At 38.6% G+C, this 27,395-nt stretch overlaps 1 long non-coding RNA gene across 1 annotated transcript; it reads right to left on the bottom strand.

Annotated features, from left to right (window-relative positions):
- Positions 1-10,244: 10,244 nt before the first annotated feature.
- Positions 10,245-12,715, bottom strand: LOC136290526 (uncharacterized). The gene is made up of 3 exons (XR_010721177.1): positions 12,309-12,715; positions 12,035-12,178; positions 10,245-10,382 (listed from the first exon to the last, which is right to left on the bottom strand). It is a non-coding gene; the product is annotated as an uncharacterized lncRNA (long non-coding RNA).
- Positions 12,716-27,395: the final 14,680 nt, after the last annotated feature.

Genomic DNA, 27,395 nt, shown 5'->3' with positions numbered 1-27,395 from the left:
AAACAATTTTTTCTTCCCCTTGTCTTTGCCTCTTTAATTAAAAGAATTCTATACAGAATTAAGAGATTCAATTATCCTCAAAAAAATCTGGGTTAACAACTGTGGATGCTGACAGAAAGGTCAGAGAAAGAGATCATCTGCAGTCAGTGGGAAAGTTAGTCACAAAACTTTCCCACACTGGCCTGTGATTGTGAGTAGGAATCAAAAACAACCCTTGAAAGGTGAAAAACCATTAGCAGGTAGTGTTTTTCTAACTTCTTGTTTACTTGTAAAAAACGGTTGAGGGGTGTTGCTCTAAATAACCAATCGTATTTATTGTACCAAAACACTGTATGAAAAGGATGTGCCTTTTAATAAAATTTGCTTTTAAGCCCTCCAAGACAATTTGGAGTAATATCGTTATTAAAGCTGTCCCGAATAATAACGATAATCAACCTTCTGACATTTTACAATGGGAGTAAACTCAGCCATCCTACACAGAGATGGAGATTTGGTTACTGAAACAGAAATTGACTTAACAGAACAGTGAGGATCCTCCCTTCTGTCCTGGCTCACTTCTTTGCTCAGTAATCTGGGGACACTATATATAGTTTCTCATCCGTAACATGCTTTTACCTAGAGCTTTGAGCTAAGATGGCTTTCACTTGTGTTTTTTTTCCCTGACCTCCTCTTCTGCTAATGACACCATTTAAAACCAGCTAATGGAAGCTGGAGAAAGCCTGCCACTTGACATTTTCAGTACGGCAGAAGAAAATTAAACTCTGCATTAGTGACTAAAAGAACTGACTTGCTCTTTCGTTGTCTGCTTCTTCCCAACCTGACAATCCTTTCCTGTTTCAATCCCACTTCAGGAAAACTTCTCTTATAAAAGATATGAATTCAACAGTAAATGAATTGCCCTTTCTGGCACAAGAGCTCGTTCCTTTGAATCTTTCTGTTCTAGGTTCACTTAGGGTAAACAAGACAGCACCTGTGGAACTGCCTGTGCACGGCTGAATTAATTCTATTAACATTGTAAATTCCAGTGGGAAGGGTTAACTGGACTCCTGCCAGACAAAAACCAGTAAATTCCTAAACTGAAAGGTTAAGACTTTTGGATTAGCCTTTCTCACTCTCCTTGGAAACTCCAACCCACAGGAACTCTTCAGATCAAGTTTTTCAGGTCAGAACGCAGAGGCAGATTGTTCAGCTGTCTAGTAGGGTGATAAATGATTTTCCTAGGCTGTGAACATTTTCATAGTCTTGCAGAGAGAGAAATTTAAGGTCTTCTAAGGTTGAAATAAATGCCTATTTCAGAACAGGCACTTAAAGCATTTACCACAAAGCGGGGGGGCATATTAATGCCCAATCTCAGCCCCATGGATTGCAGAGGCTTGAACCAGACAGCCTTGCCCCAGGTGAATGCTGTAACTTCTGGGACATCAGCAAATCTTTCATGGCATGCATAGAAAACCCTTAATAGCAGAGATGGGGAGTATTTGAGAGTGAGATTTCTTGTCAAAACAAGAATAAAGGCATCCAATTCAGCTATTTATCTGAAGCTGTCTGAAGGAGCATTTACACTTGTTCCATTTATGGCCGGTATTTCAGAGCACTCAACAGCTTTAGTGATAAGGATGCTCATTGAATTTTCAGAATCGAATATATAGTCTCTGGTCCAAATCAGCTACAGAAGACTCTTCAATCTGAACAAATATCTGCATTTCGAATCAGCTTTTTGTTCCTATACTTCATATCACTCTTTTCCTTTACCTGCAGTTTGCTCCAGCTCCCCAGCTTTTTGAAAAAAAAAAAAAAATGCAATTCACTGGAAGATTTTTCAACTTTTTAATGTAGATACATAAACACCTAGATACCAGTGTCTGTAGCCAAGTGTGTGGCAGCCAGTACAGAATAGGTGATGAGTGGAGAATACTTCCTCTCCACTCTGAAGAGACATTACTGATGATTTCCAAATTTCTTTGATTTCCAAAGATCTAGTATAGTTTCTGTGTCTTGTTTGTGTGAACCAAATCAGCTGGACAGCCATGTATAAAAACATAGGTCTAATACTTGAATCATACAATTACTCCAAATTTTCTTGCTCAGAATTGTGCTCACAACCAGAGCAAACACCAGATAATAGCACTTGAACTGATGGGAACTATAAGAGAGCCAAGAATCTTTAGGCTGGGATTTAGAAAATCCCCATAAGTTAATCTTAGGCAAGAAAGATCGAAGAGTCAGTGCCTAATCACTCACCCGTGGCAGTACTATGACAAACCAAACATTTAACTTTTTAAAATTTGCCCCCCAAAAACCAACATTTTCTTATAATCACTTCAGAGGATAGATTTACAGAGTATCAGGGGAAAAAAAGAAATAAATATAGAGATGTTTGGTCTTAAGGTTGACTAAGAACTCAATAATGACAAAACCAGGGTGCAACACCAAGCAACTGCTGTAAGTCTTCAGAAATCAAAAAGTTCCACTAGAGCATTGACATTTATTCCATGAACATCTAAAATTTAAAGCCATTTTTTCTATTCTTTATGACCACCTCTTTTTAGTCCATCATTTTTCAAATAGCTTTGTTTTATTCCTTCCTCACATTTTTCGGTCCTTTTTTGCTCACTCTCATAGGCAGCCTCTTTTTATTGTGTATTCTGTTTCCTTATAATTTTCCCACAGAAAAATACTCCTCTATATGCAGAATTTATTTTAGAAACAATAAACAGTGTAATGTTCATCTACCAAATCACATAGGTAAGTGAACAACATGACTGGCAAAGGAAAAGTAAAAATCAAGGCTGTATTTTAAAAAGTGGTCAGCCTAGAAGACGGTGAATGTAACCGGACATATCTTGGAGCCAAGAGCCAAAAACATTTCTTACAGCTGGTGATGACAGAAAGTGAACATATGGAGCAAGTGAGGAGAAAAACACTGGAGGAATGAAGAATTCTCGGAAAGTTAAATCATATTACATGAAGTAATTTATCAAATTCTCCATCAGTGTGCCCTTCCTGCAAGGACTTAGGATGGGGATCTTGATAACTTGTAAAAGTTGAAGAAAAAGAATAATTGGTAGAAGCCACTGAGAATATGGACTGAGAAGTAAATAAAATTAAACTAGTACTTGCTGTCCAGTCTAGGAGTGGTTGTCATCCTGACCATAAGTGAGTTTCAAGACTTAAAAAGCAAAAGTCAGAAGCCATTGCTTACACCAAACCTCTACAGTTTCTGCTTACAGATTCTCGTTACTGGATAAAACCACAACCCTTTATTGGTGGATCAATAACAAGCGCATTTAAACAACTCACAACACCATTCAAAGGGGAGAAATGGTATGTATTAAAAAAGATCAAGTTATTCCTATAATTAGAACTTTACAGTGAAGTTAAATGAATGTTATGTCCTCATTTTCTACCAGACACAAAAACCCCCACACCATCTTCAGGAACAAGTAAATAATAAGGACAAAACCCCTAATTAATCAGGACCATATTCAAAGAGTGTGAAGTACGAAACACATAGATCATCCACAGGCAAAGAAGAGTTCAGTGTTTAATCACTTTTCCTAGTGTTCAGGTAGAATTTGTATCTGACAGAGCAGCTCCCTAAGCTTCTTGTACCAATCAAATGTACACCAAGGTCAGTACTCAGTGTTGTAGCACTCCAAGGAAGATTGAGTGGAAAGTCCTGAACTATAAACAGCAGGCAAGAATATGCAAACATCAGGTACCACAAATCAGCTGAAGCAAGATAATTTGTTGAGGAAGACAGCTGTTCTCGGGAGGAACCCCAGGAGCAAGGGGACCTGAGCACTCGTTTGGCTCACCTGGCTACATTTACTTTCAAGTCTGGGTGGCCCAAGACCTTCCAGGACTTGGCTGCATAACTAACATAATTTTGAAATGAGCTAAAGAATCACTGTGCACACATGTCTCAGTAAGATTTACTGACCACAGAGGGAAGCTAAATAACCAACAGGGAAACTGATAAATTCTCTACTCAGTTATCACTCCATGAGATGTGTTCCATCACTCAAGTTCTGATCACATCCTATAAAGCCATTTAGATGCAGAACTGTGGCATGAACCAAGAGGAGCCCATAGCAGAACCTTGTTTTGAATAACTATCTTAAGAACCAGAAACTAAGAAGTCAAAATCAGTCTTGCTACTACACTGAGCATCTTCCTAATCAAAACCAAGTATTAAACATGAACAATAGTTTTTTCCAGCACCTTTTCTAGACAGAAATAAAAGTTCTGTATGTGCGTCTGCCAAAGGCAGCAATAAAGAACCCGTAATTTATCCCTTCTATCAGTCACTGCAGCTGATGAATCACTGTGACATGTAGCAAAACACTGACTGCAAAGAAAGAAACCTCTCAAGGCCCCAGCAGCATTTTTTCTGAGCAAGATGAAGTTCACTGTTGCTGAGCTATTTTTACCTGCAATTCCAGGTGAATAAAAAGCAACAAAACAAAAGCTAGCAAACAAACAAAAATCCCCACCCCAAACCAACCAAAAATGAATGATTCATCATTTCAATGAGACTACCGTTCCATTGCTATGTCAATGGAATAAAGAATAAATTTAATAAAAATTAAAAGACATACCAGTTCAAGTTAAATGGAAAGCAGAATTATCCCATTCAAGCAGTGAGATAATTTGCAAGCCATTTTACTGATATGCAACTTAATATTGGACATGAGATCTAAAACTTTCAGGCCAAATGATCCAAAGAAAAGAAGATGGTGGTATTTATATTGGAATTTTCATAATGAAGGGAATATATATCCATATGGCACATGAATGTCTGGAGTCCAATAACTCTTGGAAAGAAATGATAAATGCTCTCTAAAGGGCATAATTAAAAATTACATTCGTTTAACCTTAGAGCTATGCATTTCTGTTTGCAGAACATATATAGACATTTACAGATCTATTGGGAAAATCCAGGATATAAATTCAAAGGCAGTATCAGTATCAGATGGATGGTCACTGGATTTGAATGCAAGAAAGATTTGCTTTTTATATCTTGCTGATTCCTTTCAGTTCTGCAGATGGAATATGCATTAGAAGTTAGCAATTCACAGCCACGCTTTGATGCTTAGAAAATGGTCATTAATATTATCTCCCTTCTCCACCAAAAAAACTCACCCCAATATACTTAGAAGCCAATAAAGAAAAGAAGAGAACTGCAGGTATTCTTTGCAAATACAAGTACATTAAGCACAGAAAATTGTTAGCTACCAGCACAAAAAACAATTTCGGCTTGTTTTGAGATGAATATATAAAACCGTAATGAAAAGGTTTCGTGTAACTCTAAAACATTTGTTCAATAGGGTAACGTCAAAACAAAAAAGTATTTTTAGGGGGAGAAATAGGACTCCATCACTTTGTTATACAGCAGGACAATCTGCTTGTTCATCATCTACAAATCTGCAGAGTGAAGAGTGATCCGTTACCACTATGGTAACACAAACATCAAACTTCCTTAACTTTCTCCTCTCAGTCCTACTCCTTCATTGAATGAAGCTGAGTAATTTTACAGCCAAAGGAAATCAACAAAAAGAGGACATGCCAAAGGGGAACATGACCTGAGAATGCAGGTGAAGAAGGAAAGTACAAGTAGTTATCCTGGATTAATGGAAAGGAAAATCAGAGACAGTTCTCAGGTGTGGTTTTTGGCAACTGCTTGTTTTAATTCAACCATTAATACTGACTATCAACCAGGAAATGTACCTTCTGTGACCAAAATAATAAATTAAACCATAGAAATAGAGGATAGCCATTTTTTAAACATGTTTACTGGCTAATAATATTCAGTAAATTAAGTATACAAAGAGAAGAAAACAAATTTTATAAATTGGTGTTATAGGCTAGGTTCTAGATGCTTCAGTCCTGGGCAGTTCCATTACACCTCTTGGATCTCTTTTCATGAGTAAAGTGGAAAGCATTAGCTTTAAATCACTCCAAGACTCACATAATTACTTAATCCTATGCTGAAGGATCGTGTGTGACAGTGATACAGCAGTCCCTGCGAAATACTGGAGAATCTCCTTAGTATTTCAAAGGAACAAAAAAATGCTGCCTCATAATCCATGTTTGTACAAGATTTATTAGAAATCTGAATTGAAGTCAAGCTTTTTAGTGGTCTCCATTTTCTGGTTGGTAAATCTAATGGCAGGATAGACTTTCCAAACGCAGTAATATTGATCTGGGCAATGCAGCATCAGTAAATTAAAGTCAGCTTTTAAAAAACCTCTTCATGCCAACTATATCAGAGGCATATGCCATGAAAGGCTGCAGAGAAAATATCTAAAGTCACACAGAATGTGGCTTTTAAAAAAATCCAAACTTAGAAATGTTATTTGTTTCAATAAAAATTATTTCTCAAACATGCCAGCCTTTTTTTTTTTTCAGTAGTCAACTGGAAGTTTTTAGGTGGTGTTGCAGAATCAAGGTCAACGTCACTAATTAGATGTGGGTGATGGGTTTTTCTGGCAGAAGCAGCAAGCAAACGGTCAAGATTGCTATTTACTTAGTTTAGAGTGCCTTGTGCTAAAACCTCTGCAATTCTGCATCAGTTTTGTGTCCTCCCTTTTGGCATTCAAGGCAAGCAAACAAAGCAATTGATAGTTTAAGGGGAAGAGACTCATCCTGTATGACAGGGAAATTCTTCCACACTCCTGTGCAACAGCTGTCTCCCTTCAGAAGTCCACACATCCCCCCTCCTACACTGAAGGGAAAAAGAGCTTCTTATACTCTCTCAGAAGGGTTATTGTTACCTGGCTGACAGCAAGACAAAGTTAACTTCAAATGCTGTTTTCTAGGTCTCCAAATTGAGGTAGGAGGAGTGGAGGGGTGGTGAACAGGGACCAATCCATCTAATCACAAGTATAACATTTTGGAGACAGGATTCAAAAATTGGATCCATTGCAGATTTTCTTGTGACACAAGAAGAAACAGGAAATACAAAATACATACATATATACATATATGCACAGGTTCTCTTCATTGACCTCTTGTTGCTTAAGGTAATCCTTTAAAAACTTGAAACTGGGAACAAGCCAGATATGAAACTTGCTGTAAACCTTAAAATAGGTTCTATTAACGTAACATTAAAGTTCAAAGATACATTGAAAATAGCCCAGAGAGTATTTAGATTTGACCCCAGAAATCAATGAGCAAATTTCAATATAAACCCTGAGTTTGGAGAACACCTGGATAATGGCAGAAGCCTTTGCACTTTACAGTGTTTAATAAACAGTTTGTGTCACAATCAGCAATAGAATATAATCAAGTAAGTAAGTCCCAGAACTCAGGGGTATTAATTTAAAATTTCTTCCACCTCTTCCCCTCATAGTGCAATCTATTTACCTACTTTTCAGTTTACTCATCACAATCTCATATTCTGATTATGTTAGAGTTAAGTAAACATAAGTCTTGAAAGGTCTGAAGAATAACTATTTCTGTGCTACTTTGGTCTTTCCTAAACTGGAGTCTTTCATGGGAACAGGACTACTATTATTTCAGTGTTTATTTACAGAAATAACTGTAAAGTGGGGAAAACACAGGATTAAAGCAAACCACATTATTTTTCTTTTGGTTTCATATTCCTTGACTATGTAAAATGCAGAAAAATTAAAAACTCTCTCATCATATAATGGAGTAGTTTGGCTATTTAAAAGAAAATAAAATAGGATGCATGCTCTAGCAAAATACAGATATGACAGCATTATGCCAATACTGCAGTTTGCTTGAATGCTATTTGAGAAAAAGAGTTAATTAGTGACTGGATTAATATGTAAGAATGAATATAATTTGCCAAATAAAGACAGAAGCAAAATGAAAGGGTAGCCCTTGGAAAGATGAAACTAATCACAACAGTACAGAGGGATCAATGAAAGATTTGCAAAAACACTTGAACACTGAACAGAAGTGCGGTTGCAGGGAATTAGACACAGGATCCTTTCCTGGGAAATGGCTGTGTGGGCACAAAGTGCACCAGGCATGAAGGACTGTAAGTCTTTGTGCTTGTTTGTTAATGACACTTGTTCAAAATGCACACAGGGACATCCTCTCATAATTTGCAATTTCTGTGTAAGTGGTGGTAGTTTGAATAGCTCTATCTCTCTTCTTACATTTTGCGTAACTTGAGGGGAACCACTGACAGTATTTTAACCATTTTGATTGACAGATTTTTTTATTTGTCAGCTGCAATAACTGTTCCACCTACTCTGCAAGGCTAAAGCACCTTTTGATTTTTTGTTAGTGCTCTCAGGTTGACTTAAATCAACCAGAACATACAATTTTAACCCAAAATCACCTGTAGACATCCAGTAATCACTGAGTTCTCACCACCTTTTGCTCCAGGTACAAGTGCCTATCATTAAACCTGCTTATTTAAACCTGTATCATGACATTCCATTTCCAGTGTGCTGTTTCATAGGAAAGAGAAGACAACAGCTACACAAAGTCACTTATGTTGCTTGAACTGTAGGATACTTAGATACAAGAGGTATCAGCATAATATGGAAACTTAGGCAAAAGAAAACCTAAGCTGAAAAGTCATGATTTACGCCCACAACTGTCACTTATGCGGATGAAAGTTTTTATCATCCTCTCATATATGAAGAAGTAGACTTTATGCAACCATCCAGTAACTATGTCATGACTTCATTTCCAATGGGGAGAGCATTCTAGGATACCTAAGGAATTTACACTATTCTTACACATATATGCATATTTTATATCAACTTATACACACCTCAGTAATATCCTTCCTCCAGACCTCTACACATTGGAACATCTTGGGCAGGAACTCAAGCAAGCAAGCAAGCTCAATTAACTCCCTATTTAGGGAACATAATCTATGGGACTTGAAAAGTTATCTGAAGAGTCAATGAAAAAGTGGCCTCTGAGAAACATGGAAACACAGAACTACAGGCAGAGGCCTAGTATTACATTTAAAAATGAAACATATATATTCAAATACAAGCATACCACAATGCAATACCTGCAAGAGAGTTATCACACTCATGTACATCCTCAGGAATGTCCCCACTGAAATAGTATCTGAAGACAGAACAAATTTTCACAGCAATGCAATCACTGCAGCTTCAAATTTTGTTCTTTATATTCTATAAATCTTAAAAGAATATTTGGCATTAATGTAAGTCTAACCCTGAATCAGGCATAACTGTGGTCTAAGGAAAAGGACACCCACTGCCATCGCTGCCTTAGTGGTCTTTGTTCACACTATTCTTCCTCTGCAGAATTATGTTCAACACTGCCACAATAACAGGATCCACTGCCTCTACTTCTCTGCCTCCCCTCTGCAGCCCTACACAAGACTTAATGAAATAGTTTTTTTTTTCCCCAAAGTCTCTTGACACTATTGAAAATGCAGCTTCTTTCACACACTTTGGCTGGATTTAGCACATTAACTGTAGTTACCTATTCCTTCTGTAGCAGAGGTGACAGCATTGCAAGGTAACAGCACCCTGAGGAACAGGACGGGTATAAACAAACAAAGTAAGATATATTCTTCTGTTTGACCTTTCCTCTTCATAGCGAGAGGCAGGTGGATAGCTTTTAACCCCTCTCCACTCTTGCCCAAACATAAGCTCCCTTCTATCATTTCCCACACACCTATTTGTTTTGGCCCTTGAAAGTTTTTTCTTGGTGATGAATGAGCTAAGAGAGACTGAAAACATGAGCTGATATAAGCATTCAAAAAGACTAAATATTGATGCTAAGAAGGGTAGCCATAATGTTCCAGATCTTGATCCAGAACTCAACTTGCTCATTTTTTTCTCACATCAGACTTTGCTCCAAGTTAATCTTTAAACCAAAACCTTTGCAAACAAAAAAGGTCTCATATGGGCAATTTTCGAATTGATTAAAAGCAAATAGTTTGCAATAGAGTCTCAGTTGTAGAACTCTTTACCACAAGATATTGTTAGGTTTAAATAGATTAAAAAATGATTGAGTATTCCTGTTACCCATTTTTAAATATTAAAAAGAGATGGCAGGACTTTGAGAAGATTAAAATTAAATGCTTTGGGGCTTAAGCTAATTTTAATGGAGATTTAGCAGAAGCCCCCTCTGTGAACATATAATTTACAGCATCTTTCCAGAGGTCTTCTTGTGCCTCCTTGTGAAAGCAGCTTATATTCAACCATCTCAGGGGCTGTATCTCAGGGACAGGCATCTCATAGGAGACTTGCTGATTTTATTATCAAATGGCAAGTTTTGGGTATCAAAAAGTGGAATGGCTATGGCTCTCTCAGATATCAGGGGTTGCTGAACAGGAGACCCTCAGCAGGGGATGCCGGCGTAGACAGAACGTGAAGATCAGGTTCAGGTTGTTCAAAAATATCTGTAACAACCTGTGTGAGAGAAATACCTTGTGCGGTGAAAGTTCCACTAGTAATAGGGATTGTAATATTTATTTTAAGCCTCCAGTGAAGTGCAGTATTTTGCCAGTGAGCCAAGAACCAAGGAAAGGGTGAGGTCTGAGTAACAAAAAATTATCAGAAAAATAAGGTAGCCAAGACAGGGTAAACAAATTGATTCCATTTGTTCAAGAATTCTGGTAATTGCAATTTCTGGCTAATCCACAACTAGCTGAAACAGGATTGAACTACATGGACAGGTGATAGAGGAGATGTGTAAAGCTGGCTGGGTGTGGCTAGGCATTGGTCAGTGGGTGTGGGGTCAGTGCCTTGTGCATCACAGAATGGTTTGGGTAGGAAGGGACCTTAAAGATCAAGTTCCAACCCTCTGCCACGGGCAGGGATACTTCACTACACCAGGCTGCTCAGAGGCCCATCCAGCCTGGCCTTGAACCCTTGAATCCTTCCAGGGAGGGGGCAGCTCAACAGGGAAGAATTTCTTCTTAAGATCTAGCCTAAACCAACCTTTTTCCATTTAAAGCCATTACCCTTTGTCCTATCACTAGTTCTGTGGGCCTATCATTTGTTTTCTATGTTCTTTTATCATTATTTCCACCTTCCTTTCTGTCCTATTAAATTGTCTTTATCACAACACACAGTTTTACCTTTCTCCCATTCTCATCCCACAGTGGGGGAGTGAGTGAGGAGCTGTGCTGTGCTTAGCTGCCTACTGGGTTAAACCACAATGGGGTCCTCGTATGCCAGCCACATTATCAAGTAGACACTTTTCCAGGGAGATTTCCTGGCCATTTAAATGTTCTTGTTTCATTGCATTGTGGGGGGCATTCCATTTAAATATGAAGGAAAAGGGCTGTGGTTATTAAACAGAAATTCACCAGCTGCACCCTCCAGACTTAGATTCCCAATGCAGTGAAAGAACATTTGAAGTTGTGTTTCAGTTGCAACCAAGAAATGGCTTTTAAAAGGTACTTCAGGAGATGGTGACAGCCTAGATGCAAAGCCAGACAACTCAGCACTGGCCACAAAAGCATACCCTGCTCATGATCTGCTGTTAAGTGACCCCTGACACCCAAATGGAAGGGCTTCCTTCCACTTTTTGATGCAGAAAAGCTGTGGGATGGTGTCAGACCACAGTGAACATCACAGCAGTGCCAGCACTAACATCACTTAGCCTATCCCCAGTAGGTAAACTGTCTCTAATAATTTTCCCATGATACTAAACTTGCTGCTGATGTTGGAAAGAGATTGGATTTAGACACAGATCTCGTTGTGCAATTCCAGGATAATAAGAATGCATAAAGTGTGCAGGAGCCACTAAAGCATCCTTTTAATCAACTAGTCAGGCACGAAATTCACGTCACATTTATGTTTCTGGGATTTTCCTGTGAAATACAGTGACTCTGCATAACACAAATCGAGAATCAGAGCCCTGTATTTTTGTTTTCTGTGCATCAAAGCGTGGTTTATTATAAGGCACTTCAACTAAGACCCTTTACATAACCTTGGTGCTGAGGGTAAACACCAGATATTTATTCCTAATGACCACAGTCATTTGGGGAAGCAATGATACAAATCTAGAAACAAAAGGGCTTTAGTCTCCCTTTAGCAGCATTTAATTAACTTACCTTCCAAAGTCCAGCTCCACTCCTAGGTTTTTGTTTTATACACAAGCAAACAATCACTGGTTTTGACAGCTTGGTTTACTCTGTAGTCACTGCTGAGTGCCTCAATTTCCTGATCCTTAGATCTGGTGCTGTCTCAGCAAGTACCTACAAAAATATAAATAAACAAAATAATTTTTGCACAGAAATTTTAGTATCTCTTCTATCTAAATTATTATTTATTAGTTAGCAATATACTGTTAACGCTTTTTTTTTCCCCCCAGAAGTCATTACAGACCTTTTCATCCCTTGTGGACTGGAGATTAACAGATATTGCCACAGAACTGGTCAATAACGGTTACCAATTTGTCCAAAATATCAAATGGTGACCAATTTGTCCAAAATACCAAGTGATTCATCAAAATGATCAGTATTATAATAAGATTTTAAAGCAAATAAGATACATATTTTACAATGGAAGTAAAGAAAAGTTCGAGTAGCTGCAAAAATGATTCTTCTCTTGTACTAGTATTTACTGGAAAAGTCTGACAACCAAGAGTGAGGTTTTCTATCATTAAAAAGTTTGATTAATAAAGATGAAAACCTTGCAGTCAAGATGAGATTAAATTAAATACTTCAATTTATCTCAGATTTTCTTAAGGTCACATTTTCTAATGGAAAGTACTTGTCAATGCTGACATGGAAGTTATTTCTTCATCAATTTGAATTTGCAGCTTTCTGCTTAGCATTTTCGGCTGAAAAGTTCAGCCCAGCTGTAACAATTGGTTAATTTAGTAATGAGAAATGTCTGACTCCTATCTTGACTAATTGCTCAGTTTCCTTCTGCACTGTGACAAATAGACAGTCTCTCTGATATAACCACAGTACAGTTGGCTCCTCTCTGAATATACCATGGTGTACAAGAGGAAAGAAGAGACATTTCTGAGTATGTCACTAGGAAAATTTTTGGCTTTTAATGTCAATGCAGAATAGAATACAGTTTCCGCATGTGTCACTGGAAAATCTGGTTGAAAGTTCAAACATGAGAAAAATGCCACACTCACTTTGTACTGAGAGTGACTGGTACATGTTTGCCCAGAGACTTTATGGAGTCTTTATACTTTGAGATACTCAAAGTTCAGCTTCTCGTGGCCCTGAGCAAACCCTTGCACTGAGCAGGAGGGTGGAACCACACAACCTCAAGAGGCTTCTACCAGCCTCAGCAGTTCTGCACTTCTCTTTGGTCCATACATCTCCCCTCACCAGAAAATGTTACAGGTTTCAAATATAATCTGTTCCTCCCCCAGAGCATTTAACAGTTCTTAGACAGCCCTGAGATGACACTGAACAGATGCCAGAGAGCAAACTGTCACCCTCACAAATGGAAACTTTAACTTCTATACCACAGAATAATTTTCCTGCTTTCTGGTACTTCTATGACACCATGATCCTTGCACTCTTGGTTGCACTGTGATACAGTTTTAACAAAAATTGTGGAAGCTGTTCCCAACCAATGTGTTCTCTAAAACATTATTCTGCCACCTTCCTCTAGCTATTGAACAAGTATTCAAGAGATGGGAAAGACAATTAATATTTTCTACCCTGAAAGAAGAGTATCAGTCAGCTACAAGATTACTTACATTTCTACCTCTGGGAAGCACCTGAGTCTCTTTGGGGTTTTGGGGGGTTTTTTTTAGAGACGCATGTTGTACAATTTGATGTTCTTTGCATTTTAAATAATTAACAGAGTCTTCGGTCTCTCACTGAAGAAACTGTATTTCTCTATCTCCACTTCTACTCATTTGCTGTGGTGTTATGAAGCTCATTTTAGATACACAGGAATTTCCCACTCAACTGAATAAGGACTTAGACACATTGTAAATCTCACTTTAAAGACAAGTAAATAGGAGTCAGGTATAGACATATTTTTTTTACACAAGGCCATCTTTAATACTTAAAATAATTATTGTCTGAGCTGCTTAAATTCTTAATAATGGTATTTACAAATGCAAATCCATTTCATAAAGCCTGAGCTGCAATTTTAAAAAGTCTACACATTGTACATGGTCACAGCTGGGGTTTTTTTTAAATAAACGGAAAGTCAGACATCACCTCAAGCTGGCTTAGGGAGTTGTTCTGGTTTATTTTTGAAGGGAAATTCAAGGCTATAGAGTCATGCAGGCTGGATGGATTTTCTTTCTATTCTATTCCATTCCCCTACACTGAAAAAAAATAATAAATCCCACCACAAAAACAAACAAACCTCACCAAAACCCAACTGACTTCTGCACATAGTATCTATGAGCAAGGGTCACACATCAGTAGCTGTAAATATTCTGGTAGCAGATTCTGGTAACAGACCTAGATATCATTTCACTGTGCTCATGTCTTTTACATTGTCTTGAATTCAGGCTCTGGGGGTTGGTCCTGCCTTGTTCTGTTTCACTCACACATCTTCTACCACATTGCAGCTCAAATACAGCTGTCAGGTGTTCTCACAGTTTACATTTATTCTGTCAGCTCTCTAAAAAGGATCCGTGCACCTGATCCAACATCAAGAAATTTTCAGGTAAAGCTGTCTTGGAGGAAAAAAAAAAAAAGACATGAATTAATCACTTTCTGTCACAAAGCTCTGCTAATAAACATGGACTTTCCAAATCAATGCTAATTTCAGCAAAAGTTTCTTTTAAAATGCAACCAGGTGACATTTAAACACATTAGAGTGAACCATTTCAAACTTCCAAAAGTGAAATATTTCAATTTTTGTTTTGAATTTGTTTCTGAGCTGTTAGGATTATAATATGAAAAGGGAAACTTAACAGTCACCTCTACTTCCTCCTACTGTAATGTTTCAATCAATCCCAAATAATTTCCATTTTCCCTTCTGGAAAAAAGACTCTCATAAAGACTTCATGTTGGCAGATTACTTCTAATGGGAATGCATACAAGCTTTCAAACACTAAAGTCGGTTGCAGCATTGTAAAACTTTCTGTATTCACAGAATATGAGAAAACTAAATCGCTTGCTGATACCTACATCAGCAAAAGCCTATTCCTTGAGTGCATTTGCCATTTCATGACTAAAACATGATTTAGGAATTCTTGGTGCATAATATCCACCAAGAAAACCATATTTTTTAGAACATCTCACTACTGCCATGTCCATGCATATACATACAAGTATCCATCATATATAGCCCCTATATTTTAAATATTTTTTTTTAGGCAGTTCTCAGAGGCAGCTTTCATTCACTTTCTCCTCTCACACAAATGTCAGTAATTGTACTATTTTTGCTCTATTCTCACTCCCATCAGTTCTGCTCTGAGTGTTCATGTCCCGTCTTGCGTCTTTAGATTTCACACTTCTTGAGTGCATGGTCTATACCTCACTTTATATCGAATTTTAAGAGATTAAGATACTGGTCTTCTCTAGGCAGCAGTAACTTGGTCTGTGCTTCTCTGAAACATAAATTCCCTATGCAAGATGCTTCAGCCAGACAACATAAAGCCCTAACAAGGTGAATTATCTTAGGCTATGAGCTTAAAGCAATTATGAGAACTGCAAATAACAAAAGGAACATTCTATTAATAGCAGCGTCCAGAGAGAAAGACACAGTACCTGGAAAAAGACTGCAGTTTTAACAGCCAAATAAAGTCTGACACAGCAGCAAAACAGCAGCCAAATAAGCAACAAGCAACTAATTTGTTAGGCATGCTTAGCCCACCAAAAGGATGATGGATGACAAGATGTAATGCCAATTGCTTACACTGAATACTGGGAAGAGTAAACCCTTGCAGCTCAACATTCCTAGGTTTTTATTTTGTATTTATGGTTGTTAAAGTGACACGTCAGACACAGACCTGAATACAATATCAAACTTTTGTACTCATTGTGCAATGCATCAGATAAATTCTTCAAATATTTTGCTGCTCTACTGGTATCATCTTGGCTCTTCTCTTACTTTTTTAAGAGCTGAGGCTGAACTTCAAGCACTCAAGTTCAAGATAGGGTGGACAAACACTGCTACAATGCTGTAGTTTGTCTTTGCACCATCCATTCTTTTTTAATTGACCCTCACTGGGATAGAAAGTATTTTACAAGAAGAAGGATTATTAAGAACTATTTAACAACAAAGTTCACTTTCAAAATGAAAATGTGCATTTAAACTCTAATACTTCTATTAACTTCATTCTAGGGAATTCATGCTTTCCTTCCTATTCTCATAATTTCAGTATGTGGAAGTAAACAGGTTAGCATAAACCTCTTTGAACCTTTTCTATCCAGTGTACATTATAAATTAATTTTGCACTGATCTGAATGACATGCTGGAGCTTTATTATATCCCAGACAGTTTAGTTTCCCACCTGGAAGATAATTCACTTAATAAGGTATAAAAGGACTTGTAGAAAAAAATAATAAAGTAATGCAGGCAAATCAATAAGAAAGTTTGAAGCATAAGGCTTCAGGATGTAAAAGTTAACAGCCTGGCAATGATTTTTCCCAGTTTTAAAAACGCAGCACTAATTCAGTTTTAATCTCAAATTACCATGTCAGACTGGAAAATCAAATCACCTAAAGCAGCACTACATCACAAATGCCCAAGTCAGACCTCATAACCAAAATTATAGCAGTTTTTTCCCCTATTTTGTATAATATCAAAGACCCTAAATCAGGCAGGAACACACAAGTTAGCCCTTGTAACATCCAACACAGTGTAGGGTTCCACTAATGAATCCAAACTTAACATTTAAGGCATGGTTGAAGAAGCACAGGGAGAGCAGCTCTCCACTTTTACAACACAGGCTGCTTCCGAATTGGTCAGTGGGAGCAACTAATTAAAAAAACCAAAACAAACCTCAAAACCCCCCACAAGATCAAAAGAAGCCAAAACAAATCAAAAACAAAGAAAAAAAAAATACTGGAAACCAACCAATCCCCAACAAACCCAAGCAAACCAATCCAAACCAAACCCAAAAAAACCCCCAACAAACCCCCAAACAACAAAATACCCCACCAAAACACCAAAATTTAAAACAAAACAAAAATAAAACCCCAAACCAACCAACCAACCAACCAACCAACCAACCAACCAACCAACCAACCAACCAACAAAAAGAACAACAAAACCACCCCCCAAACTCCTCAAACAAGCTGCAAAAGAACCCAAACAGTTTTATTTACCCTTCCCCATGCTCTTCCCTGTTTCCACCATTGCTCCTCAGCCTGTGGCGCTCCAGCACAGCAGCTCCGCGTCCCTCACCCGGCCCGGCTCGGCCCCCTGAGGGCTGCAGCCTCTCAAGGACACCTCTGTGGGCCACCTCTGCCCCCAAGGGAAGGTCCCCAGTGTCAGTGTCCCTCAAATGTCCCCAGTGCCAGCGTCCCTCAGATATCCCCAGTGCCAGCGTCCCTCAGATGTCCCCATCTGCCAGCGGCACCTGCGAGTCACAGCCCCTGCTGAGAGCCGGAGGTCCCTCCTCTGACCTGGGGCAGGCTCACCACAACAACCATCCCAAATCAGGACTTTTCCCACACCTCCTCTGTCCTGGTTTAGGGCAAATTTGGGAGGAAGCCTCTGAATGGGGTCCCTCTGGAGAAGCAAACCCAAACAGCCCCTCCCCCAACTGGTCTGGGAAAAAAAATCTCCTTAGAAAAAAGCAGAAAAAACCTATTTATTTAACAAACAAAGTGCTCACCAGCATAAAGAATGAATAATATGAAACAATAAAACCTCTCGCCGCTCTGAAGAGAGATGGCAAAAATTGAGAAAGTCCTTGCTGCTTGCTGTGTGTTAGCTCAGCTCGCTCAGTCCCTTATCAGTCCCTCTGGCACTGGCAAATGCTGAGGTCCAGGCCCCGGTGGGCCGCAGGTGGGAGCTCCCCAGTGCTCTCCTGGGTTTTTCAGTCCAGGACAGGCTTAAATAGTTCCAAGAAAAAGAAAAAAAACAGTCCAGGGAGCTTCTCTGTCTCAGCTAGCTAAACTAACTAAAAGCACAGCAGATCTCTGTCCCACTGTCTGTCTGTAGCTCAGACAACACACTCCAGGAGTGGAATGTGGAGAAGTGAGTGCAGTTTCTCCAAACAAACTCGGTGCTTCTTCTTTCCCCTCTTTCACTCTCTGAACCAGTCTCAAAGGTACAGAACACAATATCCAACACAAACAGAACAGATGACTGGGGGTACAAGCATCACGAAGTCACCCTAGGACATCCTCCATGTGACAGCTCCAGCTCTTCCTTGCATATCCCTGGGCAGCTGCAGCCTGCACTCCTGGAAAGGTTTGGAGGGAGAAGGTGTGTTCCCAGCTTTTCCAGAAGGACTGGAGAGGGGTATAACAACATGGGGCAGCACATGGACTACCCACCTCAGGAATCCTTGCAGCTCCCTGCTGCCCAAACACAGCCATTCATGCCTCAGACACTTCCATAGGATCCCAGGTGATGTCACATCCCTGACGTCCCCATGGAACATCCCTGCAAGAGTTCAGAACCAGGCTGGATGGGGCTCTGAGTGAGCTGACCTAGGGGAAAATGTCCCTGCCCATGGCAGGGGGTTGGAACTAGGTGCTCCTTAAGGTCCCTTTCAAAACCAAACCATCCAGTGATTCTGTGATTTGAAAGACTCAATAAAGTTATAAAATACATACCATTTACGATCAGGCAGGGAACAAGAGAGCAAAGTTACACTTGGGAGAGAAAAGGAAGCAGCTGGTTTTTTTTTTTCTCACTACCCAAATCTAGTTTAATTTGCAACCATTTAGGGTCACAGAATTCTTTGGGTTGGAAAATAACTTTAAGATCGTTTATGTCCAAGGTTAACCTAACAGGGCCAAGCGCATCACTAAACCATGTTCACAAGTGCCACATTTACACATCTTTAAATGCCTCCAGCGGCAATGACTGAGCCACTTCCCTGGGCAGAGCACTCAAATGCTGATAGCTTTCTCAAAGTTGAGCCGGTTTAGATAACGACTGTAAGTAAAGTGATGCACCTCTGTTTGTCTCAACTCATGAGCTTTCTCATCCTATTTTCTCCCCTATCCTGATGATTAGCTTCTACATGAGAAGCTGGGTGGGAATTTGGTCCTTAATCATGGTTAACTCATCACAAGAGTGTGTGTGATGTCTGCAACAAAAAGTCCACAAAAAGAGAGAAAGTTAAAAACAAAAAGAAATTTAATTAGGATTTTAAGAACACAAAGCACAGTTCTATGCTGATGATTTGTTGCCCACTAAACAGGAAGAGAAAATGTTCCTTGTCTGAGTGAAGCAGCCAGCACATCTATTTTGTGCGGTACTAAATATAACATTACAGCTAATCTGTTCAATTTATAGCACCAAGATAGTTTTTCTTGCTTCTGTTGTCTGGACTATTAAAACATATCACCATAATAAAATAATATCTATAGGAGTGTTGTGGTCTAACCTCAGCTGGCAAGTAAGCCCCATGCAGCCACTCAATCACTCTCCCACAGTGGGATGGGGGAGAGAATCAAAAAAGTGAGAAAACTCATGCGTTGAGATGAAGACAGTTTAATAGATAAAGCAAAAGTCGTGCACACAGGCAAAGCAAAGCAAGGAATTCATTCCCTAATTGCCGTGGGCAGGCAGGTGTTCAGCTATCACTCTTAATGTACCTCTTTCCTTCTTATTGCCCTGGCTTTATGTGCTGAGCATGAGGCCCTATTGTTTGGGATGTCCCTTGGGTCAGTTGTGGTCACCTGTCCTGGCTATGTCTACTCCCAGTGTCTTGTGTTCAGAAGTCTGTGTCACCTAAAAGCATTTACTGAGAGGACTCTTGTCCCCTCCTGCTTTGCAGAATCCCTAGCAAGGAGTCACAAGTAGCCTGCTGGTGCCCTGAGACTAAATACTGCCTGAAAGAGAGGTAGTGCTGAAGAAACATTTCTCTCGTCATCCAAATTACTGACACCCTATCAGCACTTGTCCTTAGCCAAGAAAGAATCCTGCTCAGCTTTTTGTCCAGTTTTGGTGTTGCCTAGGAATGAGGGCGGTCTGCCCAAGGACTGAGGCAGCTGGCCTGGTGGAAGCAATAAAGGACACTGATCATGAGCACGCTCCTTAGCTATTTGTCCCTGGACCCCATGCTTTTGTAACAATTGTCTCTGAGACACAACCTCTGGGCTCTATCAGACCTTGATCTCTGCTGGAGCTGGCTTTGGAGAATGTCCAAAATCTTTTTGGACAGAAGTCCAAAGACTTTTGGAAAAGTCTTTTTCAGACATACGTCTGTGCTGAATACAGAAATCCTGCCAAAATACTGCATCTCCTTGAACTCCTCTGATTTCAGGCAGGAGGGATGGAACCCTGATCTGACATGGAAAGACAGCTCTCATTTTATAAAAGCTTAGACTATCTTGCTTTTGATGTTTAAGAGAAGTCACTCAATCCCTCTCCCTTATAGCTGCCCTAATGAATCTACAGGGTGATTTGTGAGAGGGTAGGTTAGAATTGGCTAATCTTGGGTTATTTGCTTCTCAACCCAGTTGTGTGAAGAAGGCAAGGCAAGAGCAGAGCAAACCTCAGCTTCCCTCAAACCTATTGGTCTTTTATGTAACAGTTTTATATATTAGGATTTCCTGAAAGCTCTACACATGTTTTCATGTGTTATTTCTGAGACTGCCTAAGAGGAAATGAAACTCCAAGCACACCAACCTGTGCTTTGTTCCTCGTAGTTAGCAGTGTCAGACGTGGGGTACCAAGATGAGGCCAGGGCCACAAAGGTGAGGGAGGCACCCTCACTGGAAGTCAAGCTATTTTAGAGGTCCTATGACTCAGGTATTTGTTGGATCTAAATTCCTACTCTCACAAAACAAATCCTGTTAGAAGTCTGGACTGCCCCATCTGGATGTGCCCTTGTTATTAGAAAAAGCCCTCCAGATTCCTCCAGTCATGGATGAAAATCATACACACCTGTGGCTGGGGCAGGAACAATTTTTCCTCCTCCTCCCAACAGCCATAATCACCAACAGTTATAATCATAAACAGACATGGAAGCTGCCGATTTCAGGGAGTGCCAGCAGAAGAAGATTTTGGGGAACCTGATACAACTCTCCAAGTTCAGCAACAAAAGGCAAATGTGGTATAATTTTTGTCGCTAAAATTTTCTTTCACCATTATTATTCTCTATTTAATTGCTATTTTTGGCATTGTTTATTGAACTACAGTAAGGAGGGTTTTTTTACTTACAGTTACAATGTTCTAATCCAACCCCTTTCTGTGAAGAGTCATCTGAGTCTTTCCTCTCCTTTCCATCTGACAACACAACATTTCTTCTATGAACTTCTGCTCACTCGGTTCTTTCAACCCTTTATTTTTGGTTGGTAATGTGGGTTTTTGGATTTTTTTTTCTTCTTTGAAATAGTTTCCCTTTATAGGATAGAATAAATCAAATAAAAGCAAAGTGGAGTACAGATAGAAGTTGTAAGAACAAAGCATCCAAATAATCTTTCATTTTCATTTTTTCCTTTTCACTGAACTAAGACCAGAAGATGGCAAAAGGACCTGAAATGCAAAGGATGTGACTCTGTGAAAAATTTCTGTCACATTGTTTGGAAAGACATTTAGAAACATTTTTTAAAATTCTCCAAATGAGGATTAGATCCAGAAGCATTATAGTATTTCAATATTCATATTTCTAGGTAGACGTAAGTGTCAAGATGTTAGGAAATCTGCAGATTTTGTTCTTTTGCCTGCTTTCAGAAAAAATATGGCAGCCAAATTTTCAATTTCAAGAATTTGTGTCAATACAAAAAGGTGTTTAATTCTGTACTTACATGAAATGTTGCAAAATATCAGTCTTTCTGCCCTTTATCTGTGAAAGTATTGCGCAGAAGTACTATTTTATTGTAAAGATGATATAAAACATGAAACAAAGCAGGTAACTGTTTGGGCTCTAGTTTTAAAAAAACGTATATATGAAACAAGTTTTAGTGATTCAGTGTGGGCACTGATGTTGATCTTGTCTATCTTATTCAAGGCACCAAACCACACTGGATTTTTGGTGGAGGAATGTTTTCCTCCTGTGGTCTGGTGCAGAACCTCATCTAGACTCTTTTGATCATTAGTTGTTGATATTCTGCGCCTTCTGTTTCCAATTTCTATCACCTTTCCTGTGAGCTCTTCATGAATTTAGACAAGAAGTTACTTGAAGCAGAAAAATCCAGGGACAAAATAATGAGCCATGGCTGAAAACTTTCTATGTAACAGAAATACAACTGAAAATAAGTCATGCTAACAAAAATGGATTGACCACATTAACCTAATATTTTTCCTTCACTGTGGTCATCCAAGTCTCTTCCAAGAAGATGAAATTCCAATACTAGTAATATGTACAATTCTGTTTTGTGTTTTTCCTCTTATCACATATTATGTGGCAGGCTTTTCCATTTTTTTTCCCTTGGAGAGAGGCAAAATTGCAGAGGCTGTGGCCTATGCAGTTGAATTGCTCTGGGTGAAATGATAGTATGGTCAGAATTCTGTTAAATACTGACAATTTTTGAAATAACGACAGAAGTAAACTTTGTGACAAATACAGATCCAATAAATAGAACTGAAGCTCCATTAAAATTTCATTAGACTGTTCAGCCATGCTCTTCACACTCCATTCCATGTCTTCATGGGCTAAATCAGATATTAGTGCACATATATTTTTGACAGATTTTGATAACTTTGCTTCTTTTTAGAGATTAAATCTGACAAGCCAGCAGACCCATTCTATGGCTGGGGATAGAGAGGTGGCAATAACAGGGATTATTTCAGGCAGGGGAAGCTGTGTTTATATTGAAGAGCAGTTTTCAAATAAAGCAGAAATTAGTGAAGTGCATTAAGAAATCCTTTGAAGTCTCAAAGCATTGTGTCTTTTCTGTTTCAATAAAATCACAGTAAATTTCTGTGAAGAGCTTAATGACAGAACCATTCGCTGTTGTAGTGGCTGTAAAGAAAAATTACTTCATGAACATGAAGAAACAACAAGATGTTGCAACACTAGCTGTTAATATAAAAGCCTGTTTTTCCCTGGCCAGGGAATGTAAGTCTTGTTTACTAACATTATAATTTATAAACTCTTGCACAACCTTATTACAAATAAATAATCACACCGAAGAACAATTCCATTAATTTCCTGAATAAAAGGTTGCAAAGCTGAGTGCACAAACACTAAGGAACATTAAAATTTATGTTGACTTTTGTTCCTATATTTTTCTTAGAGCCATTTTCCACTAAAAAAACTGAAAATAAAAATTGCATTATGTAGAAAAACAGTCATGCCCTCAGGAGGGGTCAGTAGGTAGATTTGCCTTCACTGTGTAAATCCGTGTGCTTTTTTTATTCTCTACCTGATATCCTGAGGATGAAATATGTTTTGATAGCATAGCTTTCAAATGATTAGTGCTAAGATGGGCTGTCTTGGCTGAAATCTTCCAAAATATTTTTAGCCCAGAGTGGACATTTAGCATGCAAAAACATTAGTTTTGTGTTTTAGGCTTGTCAAATGAAGTTCTGTGTTGCCAAAATCAAGACCTTGGTTTTAGTAGATAACCTTGATCATACCCCAGTTGTGATGGTGGAGGTCAGATTCTAGAAGTTAGTCCTGGTCCTGGAGACATCCCACTTCCCTAACCAGTGTTCAGCAGTCATTAAAAGTAATCAAAAGCCTTTTGTCACATTCATTTTTTAAAAGTAAAAGGAAGGATTAATTACTGCCTAAGCCCTGTTATACTCCCTTTAAAAGACAGCCCTCATTTCATCAGACTCGTTAAAAGGTCTAATTGAAAGCACATAAAATTCAACAGAAAAGCTTGAAATTACGTCGTTGCACAGTTTAAGAGAGAGAAAAGAGGCAGGTCCCTGTACAGCCTGGAGAGAAGTTTGAACTCCTTAGCATACATATTAGAAATTAGGGGAGAAATTGCTTTGTATTCCTGGTAAAATACCTTCTGACCATACCCACTCAGTCACATACTCCTTTAGCAAGCAAAGCTGGATATCTCCTCTGCAATTTCCTAAAATCCCAGTTTGAGACTGCACGAGGCCAGAATAAAACCCACAGCTACAGTCCATTGCCTGAGGAGGTTGTTTTCCATTTTTCATGCCCGTAAGACACTGGTGTATCTCACAAGGAGACATGCAAGTTCTTCTTTCCCTGCCTACCTCTGCATACTGTTCAAGGGAAAGGAACAGTTTTTGAGGAGCAGATTCTATACTTCCATTCACGCTGGCTTTGCTGTCCTTGCTCCACTGAGGGAAGTTTATTTCTCCAATTGGCTTTTCACAGCTGGCCCGTATTTCAACCTAGATAAACTGATCCCCTACAAAGACAATATCTGGAGGTAGCAAAATTTTCTGCTGACTCTTGGCCCAGATGTTCAGCTTCCAGCTGCTTACGATTGCTGAATAGGTTTTGATTCATAAACAGGCAGTATTGACAGTAATCCCTCACAAAGCCATTCCTTCATATCAGGCATTTGCAGCACATAAATCCTATTCTCCGAGGAAAACACATTATGTTTTCTCCTTTCATATACTCAGAAACACTGCATACAGTACATAATATCATTCCCTCATAAAGAAATTTGATAAAAAAGAACACATAGCCATAACCTGCTTCCATCAAGGTGTGCAAATGCATCACACTTGCACGTCACCTGAGATATTGTCAGAATGGCAATAGCAGTAACAATTGCGGTGACTTGTCTCTTTCTTGAATGGATGCATGGATGGATGGATTTCTTTTTTTATCCCCCTTGAGATTTCATGTGATCAGCATTGTCCCTCCAGGAAGTTTGCTGATTCTCAGCACGACTAACAATTTATTAAGCTACTTCTGAAAATTCTGCTGGCTACTCAAAGGGAACCTTTAGTCTTCTTTGTATATCAAGTCACTGAGCTTCTAAAACTTCTAAATCTTCTAAATCTTCTAAATTAGCTTAATCTTATATCTGAATCAGACACCTACAGAAAGAGAAATTGCACAGGGAGTCAAAGATTCAAATAGGAAAAAGAGATATCAGTGATTGAATTACCTGGTCAAATTTAAAGATGGTCAATGAACCAAAGACATATGGATGCTTTTTCCATTACAGTGATGTGTTACTGTCAGACTTTTGTTATACATTTTAAAATAAAGCATAGATTGCAGGTATTGTTCGTGTACTGGTATCGTGACAGTGAAAAAGCAGTGCATAAACCAGCTGGTAAACATTTGCATTGATGTATATTTATAAAGGCACTTTATGACCATAATCAATGTGCTAAAAGAAAACACAATTTTGCCAGCTGATAAACACAGGTGATGAGTGTGTGGTTTGTCTGCGTGGAGAATGAAGAAAACAAGAAACAATTAAACTGGAATTTTTAATAAAGAAAATATACTTTTTCACAAGGTAAAATGACAAGAGGCTCATCCATTTTCACAGTACAAGTAATTTTGGCCCTGTCTTGTAAGATGGCAGGGCTTCATTCCTGTATAAAGATTGAACCTAAGCCTGTGTAGGTAAATAGAGCAGATTTTAATTGGCTTCAGGTAACTTTGAAGCAGCACCACAGATAAAATTATTTTAAACTGTTTGCAATACACAGAGATGAAAAACACCTAAATGCATAGAAAAAAATTTACTTTAAGCTTGGTTTAGTACTTTAGTGACTTTTGCTAGTCACTGCTGATTTTATAACAGAACTCCTTCCTCTTTTTGGGCAGGATGGATCTTTAACATCAGTAACTCAGAGCATGAAACAACCAGAAAGTATTAAGGGCTGTGCAGGGGTTTGCAGACAGCCCTGATACAACAAGGAACAGTTTCGTGAAGTAAGTACATGTTCTGCTACCAAGATTGATGTTCCCAACTAATAAAACTGTTGTGAACGTCTTTCTTATGCATCACTTGAAGTCTTCTAGAAATTTTATATGATAAACTACACATATACAAAATCACTTGCCACAAATCGTTCATTTGTTTTAAAGAAAAAAAAAGAGAAATACATTAAATATGAGATCCAGCTGTAGGGACAGTTAAGCAGTTTCCTTTAGGTTGACTCAGCAAGGAATCTGATACTGAGTCATACTCATGGAGTGACTGCCTGGGAACATTTGCAATAGTGATCATAAGGATTTATAACACAAAAGTTCAGCAAGACAGGTCTTAAAACATCACCTGTCTTTGTGAAGGACATTGTATTTCATTGCTGGGACTCCAACTAAATCATAGCTTTAACAAGTTTTTTTAAAAGCTCATGCAGTCGAGAAATCTGTGTTCACATTATATCTTGCCTGAAATCTTTCGGATCACAATCAAACTCTTTCCTCTTGGTTTATTTTTATAGGGTTTTTTTTTTGTTTGTTTGTTTTTCTGTGGTAGATATTTTGTCTTTCCTTTCCGTATCTGTTTTTTTTATACTACTTGCCTATTCCAGTCTGCCCAGACACAGCAGGGGGACCTCCTCTGCCCCTGTCAGTGCTAACCTTGTTCTCAATTTTGCCAGTTCTCCTTTATGTGTATTGGGCAGGATGGCTTGGCCACCTTGTACTTACCTTATTCTTTATTTGGCACCTTTTTTATCATGTGGGTGTCTTCAAGTTTTATACCTTTAGTCATCACATTGCTCAGATGCTGGAACAGTTTTACAAGAAAGTCACGTGCTGTTGGTGTGCTGTTAGACTATTTTAGTTTATATCTGGGTTCAAGGTCAGGTAACATTTTTTTAAACCTGATTAATGAATTTTTAGTTTGAAATTGTCATAGTCCTCTGCTTTGGCTACACCGGTCTTCTATGTTTACAGCAAATAAAGCGTGTGTTAGATAACCTGAGAAATCTGAAGGCAAACGTCCTCCAGAGAGGTACATTGTCCAAATTCTTTCAGTTTGGACATCCTCTTCTTTGTGTGAGTAATGAAGGTAATGACTCAGCCAGATTTACTTAAAATACCTTCTATAACTCCCCATAAAATCTGTGTCCCTATTTGTGGTGTGTTTGTCTGCAGTCTGTCTAATACCTGCTGTCACATTTTCTTCCACTCTTGAGAGTCTTCAGATTAACAAATGCCACACTTGTGTCAGTATTGGCTCCAGAGGTCAGACTGCAGAACAGCATCTCCACTAAGGAGAAATGAAACAACATAATCTAGTCTCTGCTGCATCAGAATAACAACCAGGAAACATGGATTTTACTCCTGACTCTATCAATATCAGTTTGTCTGGCTTTGAGAAAATAATTGTTTTCTGCCCTTTCAGTTTTCTTATCTACAAAAAACAAAAAACAAAAACAAAAAACAAAAAAACAAAAAAAAAAAACAAAAAAAAAAAAGTTTTTTTCAATTACATCCTTGAAATTAAAGCCTTGAAAATAATGTGTGAAATATAAATATTGCCAATAATT

The sequence above is a fragment of the Chamaea fasciata genome, unplaced genomic scaffold, assembly GCF_029207755.1.
Source record: "Chamaea fasciata isolate MVZ Bird 193981 ecotype frontalis unplaced genomic scaffold, bChaFas1.0.hap1 SCAF_6, whole genome shotgun sequence".
NCBI classification, from domain to species: domain Eukaryota; kingdom Metazoa; phylum Chordata; class Aves; order Passeriformes; family Sylviidae; genus Chamaea; species Chamaea fasciata.
This window is presented reverse-complemented; position numbering and strand designations above follow the sequence as displayed.